Here is a 19,170-nt window from a genome sequence, read left to right on the forward strand (position 1 = left end):
CTGAGATTTTTTGGCTAGCACAGCTGGATTTTGGCTTGTTGGGGTGAAACTGGAGGGTCCTGGGGCTGCTTGTGGGATGAAGGCTGGAGGGGGATGACGGGTGCTGCGGCGAGACCTCCGCCGGACGCCCTGATAGAGAGATACGAGCAGTGGCAGGGCATGAAATCTGCTTGAATCGGTGACTCCCAGCTCGCGCCGGCCGATGCACCAGGAATGACTGAATTCCCTCGGAGCTGCCCCCGAGGTCCCTCCTGGGCTGGCGAGGGTGGGAGAAGCTTCTCTGCTCATCGAGGTGGCTTTGGGGCCAGGTCCTTGCTTGTGTTGAGGGGATGAGCTTGTTTAGCATTCAGGCTTTTCAAATCGTGCCTTACATCCAGTTTTATCTCTATTTGAGGTGTATTTGATAGCATTTTCGCTGCTGTTCAAGCTGGAAACTTCCTGTTCAACCTAGTTTTGCAAGGAAAGGGATGGGTATGATGAAATACACCTCTGTCCTCTCCTCCTTGCCTCCCAAACCCCACGTTGGGACCCGTTGGTTGGAAGGACTCATTGGTTGGATTGACCTGGTTTAGTGTTTGATAGGAATGGTTGGACTCGATGATCCAGTGAGTCTCTTCCAATCTGGTTATTCTATGATTCTATGATTCTATGAAGCTGTTTATTTTCCATTTATTTTCTGCTGGGATGGAGGGAGAACAAGTTGGAATAAGTTCAGTTTAGATTTTAAGACTCTTCTGCAGAAGATGGAGGAGGGGGGATGGATTTACTTGGTTTACCCCCTCCAGTTTTCTCGCGTTTGCTGCTTTTTTTTTCATTCTAGGGAGCCTTTTGGTGCTTCCATCATGATATTTGGGGAGGTGGAGAGGGAGGAGGCCAGAAGGTGAGGGCTGGTGGGACACCGCAGTCCTTCCCAGGGCTGTGCTTGGGAACAAGGGGGATGCGATTGCAAGTATGAAATGAACTGGAGAACGAACATCTCCCATGGACAGAGAAAGCGAAGCACAAAGGGGTGGGCTTTCTTCTTCTTTTTTTTTTTTCTTCTTTCTGGGGGAAAACAATGTGATGAATTCAGCGTGAGGGCCAGCACCACCCTTTAATATACTTTCAGCTAAACAGGGGTTTCTATGGCAGCCGGGAGAACCAGGCGAGCCCTGAAAAGATGTTTGTGCAGAGCTTTGCCAATGGCATTTGTGGCGAGGGGCACCGGTGCCAGACGGGTAACGCCGAGCAGCCACTCATCACGCGCTGACAAGCCTTCCCGGTTCCCCCACCACCACCTCCAACCCAACGTTTCTGGGGTTTTAATGCCCTCAAACAAAAGGGGCGGCAGCTTTCGCTTGGGGATGTGGCTGGCATCACCCATTGTGATGGGTACAAATCCACTGGGAAGCAGCCGCGTGCCAGGGGGAGTGGGAGGCACCGTGACACCCAGGCAGGTGGGACGGAGAGGAGGAGAAGGGGATGGGAGCCTGCCAGGGCTTGGCCGTCCCTCCAGCTCCATCCTCTTTTATTTCCTGTGGGCTGGAAGCCTTTTCCAAGAAAAGGCAAACATAAAGGGTTGGAGTGGCTGGTTTTCCTCCAGTTGCGCTGTTTTCCTGGTGCTGCTCACGTATGGAGGGGTCTGTGCGGAGGCCCAAGAGCCTCCCTTGTCCCCATTGCTTTCTCCTAGAAGGAATCTTAATGGGAGAAGGTTGTTATGGCACTTGGCATGGAAGGGAGAGGGATCCCCAGCTCTGCCTGTGGGGCTGAGGAGCTCAGAATTGTCCATCCTAGCACTGTTTTTCAGTTTTCCATGATAAGAGAGCAGGCTGGGAGCAGCCCCTGCTCAGATACCACCTCTCTGGCCCCTGTGGGTTGGATTGCAGAGCTCTGTGCTGCTGCATATCTTCTAGATGGTCTTTTTATTGCATAGAAATTTGCTTTCCCCTCAAGGAAAGCTGCTGATTCTGGCAGCAGCAGCTCCCCGGACTGGAGGTGTGGAGCTTGTGCTCCCTGATCATAGAATGGTTTGGGTTGGAAGGGACCTCAAAGCCCATCCAGGTCAAACCAGGGACACCTCCCACTGGATCAGGGGCTCCAAGCCCCATCCAACCTGGCCTTGGACACTTCCAGGGATGGGGCAGCCACAACTTCCCTGGAAAATCTGGAGCCAGGGAGAGAAGCGCTGCCGTTGGGGTAAATCCTGAGCTGGTTTGGTGGGGTAAATCAGGACAGATCCCACTGGAACAGCCCCAGGAGAGGTTATTCAGCACAACCCCAACACGCTTCATCTGGTGCTGCTCCCCGCGATGTTGCGTTGGCTGCAAGTAGTTCCAGATGGTCCCTTCCCCCATCCCACGGGACCTTCTCCTCCTCATCCTCTCCAAAGACTCCCTCCCAACCACCACAAAAGTGTTCTCCAATGTGCTCCTTTCCCATAGCCGTTTCCATTCTTCATCTTTTATTGTTGAGAAAACATTTTGAATGAGATTGGTCCTGAGCGAGGTTCCTAGAGATTCAAGACTGATCTCATTAAGCCAGAAGGGGAACTGGATGTTTTAAATTCATTGGCAATACTTGAAGTTTTTCTTCCCTTCTCCTTTCCCCTTTTCTTCCACTTCTGACAAAGAACAAGAGCTGCAACTTCAATGTTTTTTTTTCTCTCAGAGTGAAATTGCAAAGTAAATTACTTTAGACTCTGTAATGTGAAATATTGAAATGAAGAGAGATTTATTTTTTTTTTAGACCAGCTCAGTGTTCCTTCTTGAAAAGCCCAAAGCAAAATGTGTTGATCTTCTTTCAGTGTTTCTCCCTCCCCACCTCTCTCTCTCAAAACAATCCCTCTGTAGAAGGGGAACCACATTTGTGTGTGTCATCTTGCTTTGATGAATTGTCTTTTTTTTTTTTTTCATCAGAAAAATGTCCAGCCAGCTCCACCTACAGAATCTTGTGTGGGTGATGGCTCCAGCTGCTCCGCTTTGGGAACAACTGGAGAGATGGTTCCTCACTGGCAGAAGCTGCCCAGGGAGGTGCTTGAGTCACCATCCTTGGAGAGGTTTAAAAGATGGGTAGATGAGGTGCTTAGGGATATGATTTAGTAGTGAACAGGTACAGTTGGACCTGACAGTCTCAAAGGTCTTTTCCAACCAAGCAGTTGGGGAGGGACTGTTCATAAAGGCTGTGGTGATAGGATGAAGGGAACAGATATAAACTGGAGAGGGGCAGGTTTAGACTAGACATTGGGAAGAAATTCTTCACCATGAGGGTGGGGAGGCCCTGGAACAGGTTGCCCAGGGAAGATGTGGCTGCCTCATCCCTGGAGGGGTTCAAGGCCAGGTTGGATGGGGCTTGGAGCCCCTGATGCAGTGGGAGGTGTCCCTGCCCATGGCAGGGGGGTTGGAACTGGATGATCTTTAAGGTCCTTTCCAACCCAAATGATTCTATGATGGTTCTACGATGGTTCAGCCCTCAGTGCAGGAAGGTGGCCACCCCAGAATCAAACCCTGCTTGCCCCGTGCTAAGACAGAAAAATTCACCAACCAGCTTCCCCAGAGATGAACCCCCTGGTGCAAGGGTTCAGCAGAAAGCTGAGCAGGCAGGTGGCCTGATCTTCATGGCCCCTTGAGCTCTTTGGGGACCAGGAAGGTGTTAAAACCAGGAGAGCTTTGGGGACTGGGGAAGTGGTAGAGCCAGGAGAGCTCTGGGGACTGGGAATGTGATGAAGCAGCCAGGGAACCCTTTGGGGACTGGGAAGGTGACAGACCCAGGAGCACTTTGGGGTCTGGGAAGGGGATGGAGCAGCCAGAAGCACCAAGCAGGGCTGCAAGCGGCTCCGGGAGCCTCTACCGGTGCTGATGCTGGAACTGCAGTACAGCTCTGCATTCCCACCGCTGCACAGAGAGGAAAAATTGAAAACGCGAAGCCAAAACCAAGTGGTCTTCTCCCTAAACCTTCCAGCTGCTTCTGCAAAAGCCTCAGGGAAAAAAAATCAATGTTTTCTGGTTATAATAGAACAAATTCACTTTTTCAGGAAAACACTGTTTTCTCATGAAATATCCATGTAGATAGAGTGAAAAAAAAAATGCATAACATCACCAAAAAATATGTTTAAAATATTTTAACCGCATCCAAATTTGGCTACTTTTTATGCAATTCTTTGGCCTCTCTAGGTAGGATATTAATTAAAAAAATGGATATGATGAAATATTAATAAGTGGTCAACTGAAGCATCGCAGAGTTCAGCTGTGATGTGGTAGCAGAGCGCGGTGATGGCTCGTGATAATCACGATGCTCGGATCCGCGACGTGTGCTGCCCCAGCTCTAACATCAAACGAACCCCTCGTCAATACCCGATCGCGGCGTAAATGAGGGAAAACATTTATTAAGGCAAAAATTACCCCTCTCCCCTAAATGAAAACAAATCCCTTTTCAAGTCCGCTGGCATTTTTAAAAGGGAGCGTTTGTCAGGGTGGCTCAGCGTCGTATTAATGTGTTGGGGGGGTGGGTGGCAGTTCGGCTGTGAAGAAGCTGTTTATTTTCCATTTATTTTCTGGACGTTAATGGGAATAAAACGCAGGGCACCCCCAGCTCCCGGGCTGGGAGACAAAGGGCCGTTGTGAAGCAGCAGGTAGGGAAGGTTGGGAGACGAAACAGGGCTGGGAACCACCCTGCAAAGGAGCTGAGGGGTTTTGAGTTTTGGGATTTTCCTTTGGGTATTTCCTTCTGGATGATGTTGGAAACTGGTCCCTGTTTAAAGCCCAGACCGGCTGGGTTGTATGTGGTGCGGGTGAATGGGGCGTAGGAGAGACCTTAAAGGTGCTTCTCCTCTTCAGGGCAGTCAGAGGGGAGATAAAATCTGATTCTTATTGGTTCATCCTTACCTAAATTCAAAATAACCCCCCGCTGGCCTCCACGGAGTCTCCTTATATCAGCTTAGATGAGGAGTTATGCGTATAAATAGATCTAGATTCATTTTTTATATTTATTTTAGCCTTTTCGTGTGTGTGTGTGGCTGCGGCGCATCCAGCGCCTGCTTCTTCCCCCTCTGAAACCTGTTCTGGGTGAGCGCTTTGTTAATTGGAACAATCTTATTTAAAGGAAGATGAATTAAAAAAAAGGAGAAGGGGGGGGGGAAATCAGCAGCAGCCAGCTGCCCCCATCGCCCCCCCCAGTAAATGTCATTGCCTTGGCGCTGCCTGGCAGCTGCTGCCCTCTTTTCTCTGCGGTTTGTGCCAGGGCACGAGCGTTTTCTTGGCACTGGGAGCCATGGGTGGGTTTTCCGGGGAAGAAAATGGTTTGGTTTGGAGTTTTAGGGCGGTGGTTGCACCCGCTTTCTCTGTTAGGCTTGGTTTTCAGGGGAAAAAGATGGTTTTAGTTGGGGTTTCAGGGTGGTGGTTGCACCCAGGTGCCCGCCGTTGGGTTTTGGGGGGTTTCTCAGGTTGAGGGATGGGATTTGGGGACCCTGCTGCAAGGGTGTTTGTCCTCAAGAGAAGGGAGATGCAAGGAAGATCCCCTGGATGCTCTTCCCCAGGGCTGATTTGGCTCGGGGCTGGGCACAGCATCCTTGGAGAACCTGACGTGGCGTCCTTGTCCCTGTCTAGTGGTGGCAGAGTCACCGGAGGATGGATGTGGATTGCCCCTGGACTTCAGGGCTCCATCCCTCCATACAACCTCCATCCCCAGACAACCATACAACCCTCCATCCCCATACAACCTCCATACATCCCTCCATCCCACCCCAGCACCCTCCTCGTGCCCTTTGCTGAGCTGTGCATAGGAAACTGGGCGTGAACGGTGTCCCAGTTTGGGGGCGCGGGGTAGCTTGGTGAGCTGAGTTTGGGGCCAAACATCACGGGGAGCATAAGGAGGATTCCTCTGAGCTCCATCCCACCCTGTTGCTCTTCTCAGCTGCGCTTAGGGACTTCGGTGTGAATTTGCACCCATGTCCCAGCCCCGTGGGTAAGATTTGATGAGTCGGGTTTGGGGCAGATCACCAAGTGGAGCATAAAGAGGGTTCCCCCAAGCTTAACTCACATACGTGTCGCCTTTCCCAAGGATTTGGGGTCATCGCTGTGGTGTTGTCCCCCCTCTCCTCGGCCCTGGGCAGCCAATGGCTCTTACCCTGCCTGTTTGCAGAAGTTTAATAGGATTAGTGATCTTAGAAGCCCTTGTGTGCTAAATCCCATAACTACTGCTGGAACTGGAGCTCCAAGGGGGTGGGGGAAAAGCCCACGCAGAGAATGCTAAACTGATCCTTCTGAAATCCCAGGTTAAACAGCATCCCAATCAGAGCTGTTTGGGGTAAATTATCATAGGTTTGGCTTTATCCGTTACCCAGTTGAGGGTTTTTTTGGTTCTGCAGCCGGAGAAATCGCAGTCTTGTTCACAGAGATGATGCTGGAGTGAGGGAGGGAGCAAGAACCCGTCTGCTTCATTCCTTAACGGTGCCTGCACCAAAAATGCAGGTTTTGTCTCTCTTGCAGGGATGTAGGAAGAAGGATCAGGCCTTGGCGGTGGAAGGCGATGCCTTAGATAAAGGTTAAATAAAAGTTATCAGGACCAGAAAGAAATGAAAAGCGGGAACAACGTTATCAGAAATTTATATATAATTGAAGGATCTGATTATCGTCATCCAAATGATGTTTTATTTTCTTTCTGCTGGGGGGATTAAGAAGAATTGGGGTACAGCGATACATAAAATGAGCAGAGAAACAATCCTGTCTGCTTTATAAGAGGACGAAGATGGGCTTGGGGTGTTCTGGGGGGTTTGGATGGAGTGGATGTTGCCCTGAAATGTTCTTCACGAGCGTGGAGGGCTGGAACGCGGTGAGGTTTGCAGCCTCATCCGGCTGCAGCTGCCGCAATCGTTATTCATCCCCAAGTCCAAACACTTTCCTTGGGATGCAGCGTGGGGGAGACTCAGGGGGGAAGGGCTCAGGTTCGGCCAGGCACTGTCACTCTGATTTTTATTTCTTTTTGTGGTTATTTAGGGGAAAATCTGGGGGCTGCTATAGGAAGAAGCACGTAACCCCCACCCCAACCTGGCTGGGCTCAGCTCAGGGCAATATTTGGCTTTCAAAGCATCTTTGGGGTTTTCTTACGTTAAAAAAAATTCAACCTCCTGAAGAAAATATAAAAACACATATTTAAATTGCTAGAAATTAGAGGAATGCAACCTTTCTGGTCCTCCCCTGAATGGCACTTGCTAATTCCTGCGTTCCACTGCTGAAATCTTGCACTAAGTGTAATTTTTACAGGGTCTAATACTTTTCTGTTGTAAAACTACCCTGCTGGGAGGGTACTCTCCCTATCCTGGTGCTGGGAAGCCCCTGGAACTGCAGGACATGGAACATCTAATTTTTTTCCCCCCCTAAAATCTGTGTGTTGGTGATGATAGAGGCTTGGTGTGGAGATTCCAGAGGACAAATGGCTTTTTCACTGTTTGCAAGAGAAAAGTGAAGCCAGGAGGGTCTGGGTCTTGCCTGTGGCTCCTGGGGAAGCTGCAGCAATAATAAGCAGTGATTAATGAATGGATAAAGGTAGTTTCTTTCCAGGAAAACCTCGATTTTTGGTTAAAACTCTAAATTGAAGGTAAAAAGTTGCCCTCGCTGAGCAAATGCCACAAGGCTGGGGCAAATCTGAAATGCTGTAACACTCTGTGCACGAGCCCATCGATTGCATTCACCTTAACGCTGGTTTTATCTGGTGGAGGAATCACTTCATCGCCTTTAAATCTCATTTATATGAGCTAAAATGTGCTCATTTGTACCCTGTTTACAATAAATGTCATCAGAAAGCCAGTAGGGCAAAAGGCATGAATCTAAAGTTTAAAAAGAAAAAATTGCAACTAGATTTTATTTTTTTTCCAAACAGAATCATGCTGCAAATTAACACAAATAACAATATTTAATTTCTGTGGCTATAAATACACGAGCTATGTTTAGAGATGCAAAAAAAAAATCATTATACCAATGAAATTAATACTAGGGAGAAGCTTAAACTACAGAAATCTTTGTTTTCCAGGATTTCCACTACTTCAGTATCACTAGAGCCTGACAAAGTGCTCAAAAGGTGAATGCCTTGTATTTTTTAGACTCCCTAATTTTTCCAGGGGCTTGTGGAATATCGGGGGCTGCAGCTTTTGTGGGTGATGGATGGGAGTCAGTGGAGAAATAATCCAGCTCCTGCAGGACTGTGCAGGCTTTTAGGGCACTTTTTAAGCCACTGTTGCTCCTACCCTGGGATTTTCTTTTGTGGAGCGACGTAACAGGGTAAAATCAGCAGGTTTGGGTATTTTATTAGAAATAAATGGATGTCTTTTTCATCTTGGCCATTCAAACCTCTCTTTTGTTCCGTTCTCTTTTCTCTCCCTCCATCTTTTCACCCCTAGAAGCGATGGGGATGCAGGTTGGAGCGAGGAACCCAAGAAGAAGGGACCCTCTGAGCAGGGATTTCTCCTCTTTTTCCAAATAAATGCCCCAAACCAGCCCCTTTCCTAGTAAAAGTCAATGCAAACCAAACATAAAAAAAAACCAACCCTGTTCTCACTTTGGATATTTGCAATTTATTTACGATTAGCCCCAAATTTAACAAAGATGACAGATTGAAAGGGGGGGGGGAAGCAATTCAATTAATTTGTAATCTTACATTTCATTAGAAAATGCAAGAATAATGATCACATCCAGCAGGCAAGGGGAGGGGGGGGAGAGGAAATCAGAAATGGAGATTTTCCCCCCCTCCCAAATCTGATTATAAAATAAGCTTTTTTTAATTAAATTAGTCGATGCGCAGTTGATCGGAGTAACCCCAGATTACGAGCGGAGTAAACAGAGCTAACAACTAGAAATAACAAAGGGCACGAAGTTAACTCCTCTCCCCTTTTTTGTGGGGGGTGCAGGGAGGGGTCTTGAAGGGAAGGAAAAGATGGGGATGGTGGAGGGGGGGAGGGACTGGGGTGGGTCCAGAAAGTGGGGGACAAAGCTGGGGGTGCAGGGGGATTCCAAAGCGATGAGCAGAGCCAAGCAATAGGGTGGAGGATCTCAAAATATGATCAAGGATGGGGATGCGAGGGGGGTCCTGAAGTTGGGGGGGCTGAGCTAGAGGTGGGGATGCAAGGAGATGTTCCAAAGTGGGGGGCAGAGGCAAAATTGGGGGGGATTCTGAAGCGGGGAGCAGAGAGGAGGATGAGAGGAGGATACCGAAGCAGGGATGGAGATGTGGGGGAGGATCCTAAAGTGGAGACAGAGCTGGGAATGAGAAAAGGGGGGTCCCGAAGCAGGGATGGAGATGTGGGGGGATCCTAAAGTGGAGACAGAGCTGGAAATGGGAGAAGAGGGGTCCCGAAACAGGGATGGAGAGGTGGGGGGGATCCTAAAGTGGAGACAGAGCTGGAAATGGGAGAAGAGGGGTCCCGAAACAGGGATGGAGAGGTGGGGGGGATCCTAAAGTGGAGACAGAGCTGGGAATGCGAAAAGGGGGGTCCCGAAGCAGGGATGGAGATGTGGGGGGATCCTAAAGTGGAGACAGAGCTGGGAATGCGAAAAGGGGGGTCCCGAAGCAAGGATGGAGATGTGGGGGCGATCCTAAAGCGGAGCCAAAGCAGGGACAGAGCTGGGGGGAGAGGAATCCCAAAGAGATCCAGGGATGGGGTGCAGCGGGGGGATCCTGAAGGGGGAGAAGGGATGGAGATGCGGGAGATGGGGGTGCGGGGAGCAGCCTCTTCACCCCAGCGGATAATTCGTTTGCAATTATTTTGCCGGCAGCAAAAAGCTCCGCCTGAAACTCGAGGATAAACCCCAAAACCTGCAGGAAAATTTAAAAAAAAAAGGTAGTTTGGGGAGCGGGGGAGCGCTGAAATGCGCATCTCGGGCTCAAAGTGCCCGGCGCGCAGCGGCTCGTCCCGTTCCTCCTTGGTTTAAAATATTCATTGGTATTTCTTTCTCTTTTTTTTCCTTTTTTCCTTTTTCTCTCCTTTTTTCTACACGGAGAACGCTCCCCGTTTGCTCCCGGGTGCGTTTTGCCCCCCTACAGCCCCCCCGAGGCTGGGTGGGAGCGTGGGAAAAATCCCAAATATCCCTAAATTCTCCCCATTCCTGCCCCGTCAAACTCCAGCTTCGTTTTCTGCCTTTTCTCTCTTTTTTTTTTCCCCATCCCATCTCCTAAAAACTCTTTCAATGAACAAAATTTTTTTTCTTTCCTCTAAAAGTCGTTGAAGTGGAATTATCTCCGCCAAACTCCACGGAAAGGGAAAGTTTGGGGTAAAATCGTGGGGGTTTGGGGCTCTGTGGGGTTGGAAATGTGGAATTTGGCTGCCACACGCTCACACAAAGCCCCCTTCTTCCCCAGGATTTGTCGGGTCAAGCAGTTTTAAGCCAGTTACTAAATGTAATTCTTCCACTTTGCCTCTCCAAACGAAAAAACACTCCTGGGGGCAGAAATCGTAGCGATCGTTTGCCCCCAGAAGTGAAAAAAAAAGGGTTTTTAGCCTTTTTATTATTACTGCCACTAATATTTGTTCATACATAGACTGAAAATATTTAATAAATATTTGAACACAATGAAATATTGATATTTATTAGGAATTATTTTGATAAAACATCATATTTTAAATTACAACTTTAAATTCCTGCGTTTAAACAAACAAAAAAAAAATCTTAACGAGGCTTTAAGAGGATCCTGAGCTGGTGGGAAACAACTTAGCTCCATTGTGCGGCATCATCCCAGGGTATTTCCTATTATTCTTAGGAATTTGGATTGATTCTTTATTATGAAGAAAATATTTTCTTAGTGCTCCTTTTATTTTTTTCCTCTTGAAAAAAAAATCAGAAATATTTAAAACCTTAAAAGAAAATGTTGCAAAATAAGAGCGTGTGTTTTCATATTCAATGCATCCACAGATATGAAATCCCAGGTGTGTGACTGAACAAGAGTTTTTAAACTTGAGTTGAAACTAGTTTTGATTGAAAAACGATCCTTGAGACTGTCGGGGACAAAAGCTTCATCAGTTATGAAGGGGGATGATATTTTCAGAATATGATTAAGGCAAAAAGAATAACGAGTGTGGTGAGTTTTCCCTTTTTAAAGATAAATAATCTCTTTTTACCCTTCCTGCATTCAAAGCCGGGGCGACTTCTGCTGCTCCAGGAATTTGTAGTGGAGAAGTTTAAATTGCAAATATTTTTGGATTTCCTTTTGATAAGAGAGGAGAAAAAAAAAATCAAAAAATGAATGGATTTTGAGAAAACTCTTAGAAAAAATGCAATTATTGCTGAGGATTCGGCCGAGCCCTTGCTCCAACCAGAGTTTGTTGCCTACAACAAGAAGAATATGTGTTTTTTATCACCTCCAGTAGCATCATGGAGGCTTTTTGAAGGGACGGGTGAGTTTTGGAAGACAAGGCGATGCTCCTGGAAGCTTCAGCTCTTTCCAAGTTGGACATGAGCTGCTCTACAGGCATTTTAAGCAAATTTCAGGCCGCTTTCTCTATGGCTTGTTGGATTTCATCATCGCAAAAGGTTGGAAAAGCTTCAGCGAGGTTTGGGCAAAGGGTAGTGGCTTCTAGTTGTCTCTGGGTATATTTTTCACCCATCACAAAGTGTCCGTGTGTCGGCTGAGGCCGCGGGACAGCAGCAAAACTGTCCGTGAGGATGGGGATGCTTGTTAAAAATCTCTCTGGTTGTGTAAAAAAAAAAAAAAGGATGGTTAATGGATTTATTATTTAAAAAGGTGTCCTTAAAAGCCACCCCGCTCCCCCCTTCTCCCCTCGATCCCCCACCCTTGCGCGTGGTCCCCGGCGACCAGCATTGTGCGCGGCTCTCCAGCCCCGCTTGGCCTTTTGTCAGCCCCCTTTTCTGTGTCAATCAGGTGGCTTTTGTCGGGTCCCAGACATGTTGTGTCCACACGCACACAAACCTCCCCTCGCAGAGCGTGGGGGGATGCGGCGCACATTCAGATCGTGCGCTTGCACCCTCCCGTGCACGAGCTCCCGCACGCCGGCTGCGCTAAACGGCCCCCGTGTCCTCCTTGGGACTCGCCTAGAATTTGGATTTGAGGGTAACTCGTCTCCGTGGCAGGTGTCCGTGTGTCCTCAAGGGCTGTCTGTCCCGCTGGATGGAACCATGAGGCTTGCTGGCACCTCTCTCCCTTGCTCTGAGTTTCCCTCCCCCTGTTGCTTTTCTCCATCGGTTGCTTCAAGATGTTTTTCTTCAGCTTTTCCCCGTGTTTCTTGAGCATGGGGTGATGTTCGAGTCCTCAAGTCATTCCTAGAAAAATATATCTTTTCCAGGGCTGTTTTTGTGAGGTTTTGTGGGTTCAGTGATGCCAAGGGACAGAGAAACCACTGCATGGGATTGGGGTGAGGGACACCTCAAACATCCCTGCGAAGCCTCTTCCTCCCACAGATTTCTGGGCTCCTTTTCCATCCTCAGCTGCCCCAACCCCACAGTTGCTGTTGGGATCCCGGCTTGCTGTGTCTCAGAGGGCAACTTTGGGTTGAAACCATTCCCTTTTGGGACTCTGGCAGCCTCTGCCGTGCAGGGCGGGGATGGAGACCCACCCGGAGGGGTGGCAGCTGCTGAAACGGGGCCGTTTTCCAGCCGGACCCTCAAAGCGTGGTCCCCACCACCTTCTGAGCTGAGAGGAGGCGCTTCCCCCGACCCCGTGGGGCTGCCGTAACCCCAAGCTGGACCGGTTCAAGCCGTAACCATAGGCCTGGCCGGGATGCTCGGTCTCCTAGCAACCGCTCAGGCCATGATGGTGCCCACAGGCCTGCACAGGCCACGATGCCGCCCACAGGCCTTGAACGGGCCACGATGGCCTCCCCAAGCCTGGCAGGGGGAGTGAGGGACGGAGAAGGAGGCAGGAGGGCAGCGCCAGGCTCTGTCGCGTTGCGGAAGACCCCGGGGCGGGAGCAGCCGCCCTCCCTGAGCAGCCACAAAATGGCGGCTGGGGCTCCCAAATGGCGGCGCTCGGCCTGCGGGGAAGGCGCCGGCGCGGTGCCAGGGCCGCTTCGGAGGGCACAATGACTGGCACATAACGGCCCCTCGCCGCCACCGCGGCCGTGCCAGCTGTAGCCCCCCTCCCTCCGCCTTGGCACGGGCAGGCGGCCCCGCCATGGCCGCCTCTGAGGAGGATTAAGGCCGCAGTTGTGTCTCCCTCTTTCTTTCCCCCTCAGTGGCTGAGAACAGGAAACGTGAACCTATCTGAGACTAATTGACTTGCAAATTAATCGTTTGTCCCTGTGCCTGATAATTAGTGCTAACGATTTTTTACACCCCCCCATCCCTTTCGCTCTCTCCTCCTCCTCTTTATTTTGAAGGGGGCTGTTTTCCCTTTCTCTTTCTTCCCCCCTCTCCGTTTTCTTTTCATCCATCCCCCTCCCTGCTCCGCTTCTTCCTTAAGCCTCCCCAGCTGCCCCCCGCCGTGGGGTGGGGATGGCATTGGGTTTGGGGGCGAAGGCGCCTGGCAGGGCGGCCGCCCCGCTCTGGCACCCACAGCTGCTCCTTTGCTTCCCACGCTTCGGTGCCAGCCTCTACAAGGACAATAAACGGGGTCGGCAGAAGAAGGGGGTCAGGAATTTGGGGGGCTGTCGAGAAGCTAGGAGACCGAGACATGGGGCTGTCCAGGGATGCAGCATCGCTTTGGAGGTGGCTGCGGGCGAACGTGTGTTTCCAAACCTCCCAAAGAGCCAGTAAATGGGTATAAAATCTCTTAAAAATCAGCTCAAATGGAAGCAAAGCTTCGAGGTTGTGTTCTCCAGCCTTCTGTCTTTATTCCAGCAATACATCTCATTTTTCCAAGTCAGAAAAGGTCAGGAGGGCAGCTCAACATGAACATTTTAGGATAGGGATTGTTGGACTAGATGGTCTGAGAGGTCTTTTCCAACCTAGTGATTCTATGATTCGAGGCTGGTGATGGAAATCCATGGCATTTGCCGTGGTGGCTTTGTCCAAAAGCCTCACCTGAAGCCAGGGTGCTGCAGCAGATGGACAACGCTGCTGCTGGAGGATGAGGCTGACGTAGGAAATGGGGAGAAAAGTGGAATTTGTGGATATTTTTGTGCCCTCTGGGAGCAGCACAAGGGAGCTCGTTCGTGCTGGAGCCTGGGAGCAGCTTAGGGCTGACGGCACACGATGTGTTCAGTTCATCGGTGATATGTCAATGGGAAAAAGCAGTTTTATCTACACATTTGACAGGACTATTTCCCTGGCAGCATCCCAACAACCCTGCTAGTACGTTATTCCAATGCTTTTACTGGGGGCCGGTAACATAAAACACCATAAAGTACTTTTACTTTGGTAGTTTCATTTCAGTAAACTTCCCTGCATATTGTATCTCTAGTGAGGTTGTACTATAAATAATTGAAAATCCTGCACCTAATTGTCACGTTTCAATGCAATTCAAACCAAAACCCTTTGATGTTCCTACACTGGAATTCTTGAAGCTCTACGCGGTGAATTTAATGTTGATTATGTTTCGTCCTTGTTTGTCAGGAAGATTTCATTAGGGGGGATCCAGCAGGGTGAAGGGGGGCCCTTTGTTGTGTTGAGCTCCTCTTTTTTCTCCCTGGCTGGATGGGGTTTGCACCCTTCCAGTCCTAGGGGAGGCAGAAGGTAAAACAACCCCTCTGTGCCCGTGCTCAGCACTCATGACCCATGGCAGAGCCACCGTTTGCCCACCCTCCCCGTTTTGAGTCAATCTGCAGAGGGGAGCCCCGTGTCCACCCGTCCCACCACGAGGCACTGCTTCCTCCGATGCCCAACCGTTGATAATTAAAAGGATCCTTTTCTTTGCAGCTCTCCTCCCCAAACGCTCCTGGTGCCTGACACAATCCGTCAGCCGTACCCCCGCTGTAATCCGATTTTTGCCTCCCTTCTCGCCCTGCTTTGTGTCCAGGGCTCTCTTCGCCTCTCGTTTTCCAGCTCCCGCTGCTCGGGTGTTGCCGGTCGCCCTTCCCTCGGAGCTGGGAGTCTATAAACCGCGACGATGCTCTTAGACTCATGAACTCGGTCTGTTTGGTTTGACCAGAGTTAATTGCACGCAAACTCCGTCCCTTCGGCACACAGGGGCTCTTTGTTCCCGCAAGAATCACTTGCCCTTTGGGGTCGCCGTGGCCGTGACCCGCTGTCCCCAAGGGTCACCCCGCCGACACGCACCGTCAATGCGATCCCTGCACCGTGGCAGAGGGTGGGACGGTGCAGGTTGCAGCGGGGAGAAAACTGAAACGGGGAGCAGGGTAGGGAGGAGGCATCGGAGGAGCCTTTTGGGTCAGACTCATTGAAGTATTGTGATGATTAGCAATGATTGTTGAGCTTTATGGCTGGGGAGGGGGAGAGAGGGTGAAAGAGATGTAAGGGGTGGATTAACCCCCGTCAGACCTGTACAAGAGGTTTCCCAGATTAAATACAAGTTCAGTGGTCTGTAAACGTTCCCCTTTCGCTGGGGTGCTTCGCCAGAGCAGCTCGGGAGTTAATGAAAGCTCTGCAGCTTGTGTTCAGGGGCCAGACTTTGATGGCATCTCAATTCTCGCTTGTGCTCGCCTGGCCCACACCCTTTCAAAGGGAGGTTGGGTTTAACACCCCTGCGTCTTTAGAGACCTGAGCCCCCAAGTGCCAGATTAACCTGATTATTTGGTTCCTGTTCGCTTTCCAAGGTGCTCAGAAGCATCCAGTAGACTTTTCTGGGGCTCTTGGTCCCTCCAACAATCTTTGGGTGACAGCACAGGGCATGGCTGTGATGTGCTGGTCACTCTACGACAGCAGAGGTCCTGGGTGGAATTTGGTGCTGCTCAGAGCCAAGTAAATCAGTCATGGACAAGTCATTTTGCTTTCCTGCCATCTCGGCTTTGTGGAGGGGCAGGGTTGTCTGTGGTGGTGGGTGCTGGCAGGTACCAGTGCAAGGAGCACTGATTCTTGTGGAGGGTTGGAGACAGCAAGGAGGGCTTGGTGGCCCCGGGCAGGACTGAGACCTCCACGAAGACACTTTCTGACCTATCTTTCCACCCACTCTCGTACTTCTCTGGGAAAACAATCCCTTTCCTCTTCAGCATCCTTCAGGCTCCACCTGGGTGAGACCAAGAGATGAGTTACAACGAGTTTCAGAGGGTGAAGGGGCTGATAGCTGGCAGCAGGAGAGGGAATGGTGACCTTCAAAGCTCTCCAAGGTGACAGAAGGCTGTGGGTGCTCAAAGCGCTGGAGGGGATGCTCCCGCTGACCATCTCCTTGGGTCCAGCCTGCAGCTTGGGCAGGTGGGGCTTGTCCCGAGGTGGCCAGCCTTGCGCAGACTCCTCCGTGCCGAGCAGAGCGGGCTGGCGAGACGCTGCCTCGAGGCGGTTTCCCAGTCCTGCGCACCTGGTACTCTGTCAATGCAAGCCACTTGGCTAAATGTGGGTCATTGTAGGAGGGTGCAGCCACTCGAGCAAACAAGCCTCAATTGCCCACTGATTGGGGTGGCTGAGAGCACCATCACTGAAATTTCTGAGGGGGGAGGCATTAATAATCCCCATTCTGTCTCTGCAGCCCTTGCCCCCTTGTTATTTCCCTCTTTGTGTCTTAATTTGGCCCATTATTATTATTTTATAAAAGGACCTTTTCTCCACCCCCTCCCTCTTGAAGACACTCCTTAGACCGATGGGAAAATGGCAAGGAATAATTATGAAAAACATCAGTGGAGAGAGGGCCATCTGAGAGGGATTAAAGGATTACAATTAAAACTCATTTTAGGGAGGTGATGTGACATTAGCGTTTTCATTCTTCCCCCCTTTACCCCCCTTCCCCAAACACCCTCCAGGCTATCTGGGTCTAAGTTGATTAAATGACAAACTCCAGCTCAGAGGGAAACAACAACAAATTAAAAAGAGAGTAAAATGAAAAACAACAACCCAAAAATGATTTACAAAATTAAGTGAAAATGAGGTCACTGTGAATTACTGAAAGTCTGGCAGCAGCTGGAAATGGGGTGGACGAAGCACCTGCTGCTAATAGCAGGTTTGTGCTGGTGGGAGCATCTCCCCTCTGCCTGGTCCTGCAGGCAGGTGAAGATGTCAGAGGTCTCTCCTCGAGGATATGACTTGAATTTTAGTTGGGCTATGGCAACGTCTGCTTTCAGCAGGTCGCCTTGCAGGGTTGGTGCTCCCCATCACGTTTGTCAGCCCTGTGCTCCTCCGAGACGACGCGGGGGTTTGGATTTGGGAACTGAAAGCAGACACTGTGCTTGTTGTGCTCTTCATCCAAAAAGGAGGCTTATCGTAGAATGGTTTGGGGTGGAAGGGACCTTAAAGATCATCCAGTTCAATCACATTGGGCCAGGGGGCCCCAAGCTCCATCCAAACTGGTCTTGAACCCCTCCAGGGATGGGGCAGCCACCACTTCTCTGCGCAACCTGGGCCAGGGCCTCCCAACCCTGAAAGGAAAACATTTCTTCTTAAGATCTCATCTCAATCTCACCTCTTTCAGCTTAAAACCATTCACCCTCATCCTCTCCCTGCCCTCCCTGATCAAGATCCCCTCCCCAGCTTTCCTGTGGCCAAGAAGGACACAGCCTGCGAGGTGCAACTGTGCAAAACCGATTGGACAGACCTTGGTGTGCTCCGGCTCTCCCCAAATAAAGCAAAGCAGAGGGTGATGCCTTGTGAGTCCCTCCTTCTCTCCTCCATCTGGACCCACAGAGATTTCTGCCTGTTCATCCTCTGGCACCGAGAATCCTGACCAGGCTCCCGGGAAGAGGAGCTGCTTATTGCATCGTTACAATTCAGAGCTGTCGTAAATCAGGGGTGGTGGGAAGGGCAGGCGTGCTTGGAGAATGCTGCTGTGGGGAACGGGTGTTTCCAAACACTGAGCTGGGACTTTATCTTAGTAAGAAAAATATATTCTAGGATGATTGCTGAGCATTTCAGCTAATGGTTATGAAGCCTGGGATTGGGGATTTCCCTTCAAAAAGCAAAAATGCCTGTAAATAAAATGATTCTGATGATGTGGACATCTAAATCCATGCCGACAGCCTCGTTTGAATGGGGGATGATGGGAAGATGTAGAGGCAGAGATATGTGACTCGGACTCTGCATTTATCATAGAATCACAAGCTAGTTTGCGTTGGAGGGGACCTTAAAGATCACCTAGTTCCAACCCCCTGCCATGGGCAGGGACACCTCCCACTAGATCAGTTCATGATGTTTAGGAAGATTTGGCTGCTGGCATCTGATCTATAGGAGCCTTGAGAGCAACACTGGGACGGAGTCCACGTCCTACCCTGAAAGCACAGATCTTGCTGCATAAATTAAACCACAAAAACCTGCACAGGCATGGCCTGGGAATGCTTTCCCCTCCAGTGTGTGCGTTTCAGCAGTGCCCGCAGCTTTTGGGGCATGCAGGTCAGGAGCGGAGAGGAGCTTCTTCTCTTCTGCATCCTCCAGTTCCTCCAGCCAAAGGGGTTGGGCTGCGAACACAGCCTCTCCCCTTTTTTTTTCCTCCATCCCGCAGCCTGGCATAGCTGGGCATCTCGTCACGTGGCCGCGCACGTGGGTGCGAGTGCTCGTCATGTGAGATGCCACATAACGTCTCATATTGGGAGGCAGGGAGAGCTGCAAAAAAAGCTTAACGGAAGGGAAACTCCCCCTCCTACTCCCCCCCCCCTCAACCCCAGATCCAGCCTATTTTCTTTCCTCTTCTTTTGTTTCTGATTTCCGGAACTATGCGGCAAAGCAAAGCTTGGGGAGAAGAAAGAGGTTGAAGAGAGCTGGCATCTGGCAGGGAAAAGAACAAAATAGCAGAGCAGGGCTTTGCTGGGCAGGAGAAGTGAAGGTGGATGGTTCGCAGGGCCCTCTGCCTCATCGGCAGCTCAGGATCTGGACAAGCCCTAGGGAAATTCAGGGTCTAAACATGGGGCAGGGTCCCTGGTGGGTGTAAGCGGGCACAGAGCTTGTTGTTAGCTGCAGCAGCTTGAATTTTAACCTGCTCTTGGGCACCTCCTTGCCTCTCCCCATTCCCAGTGTCTATCCCTTGGTCTCCCTCCTGCTTCATCCACCGAAGCATCCCCACGCACGCCCAGCCCAGCAGAGAACTCGCCAAGGACACGCGCTGCAGTAACACAGCCCCAGCCTGTGCTCTGTTTGCAAACGAGAGGAGGTGAAGGTGATTCTCCCGCAGCTGCTTTCTCCGAGGCTGAAACCATCACGCATCCTTTCCACGATGTCCCTC

The sequence above is a fragment of the Phaenicophaeus curvirostris genome, chromosome 29 (genome assembly GCF_032191515.1).
Source record: "Phaenicophaeus curvirostris isolate KB17595 chromosome 29, BPBGC_Pcur_1.0, whole genome shotgun sequence".
Classification (NCBI taxonomy): Eukaryota; Metazoa; Chordata; class Aves; order Cuculiformes; family Cuculidae; genus Phaenicophaeus; species Phaenicophaeus curvirostris.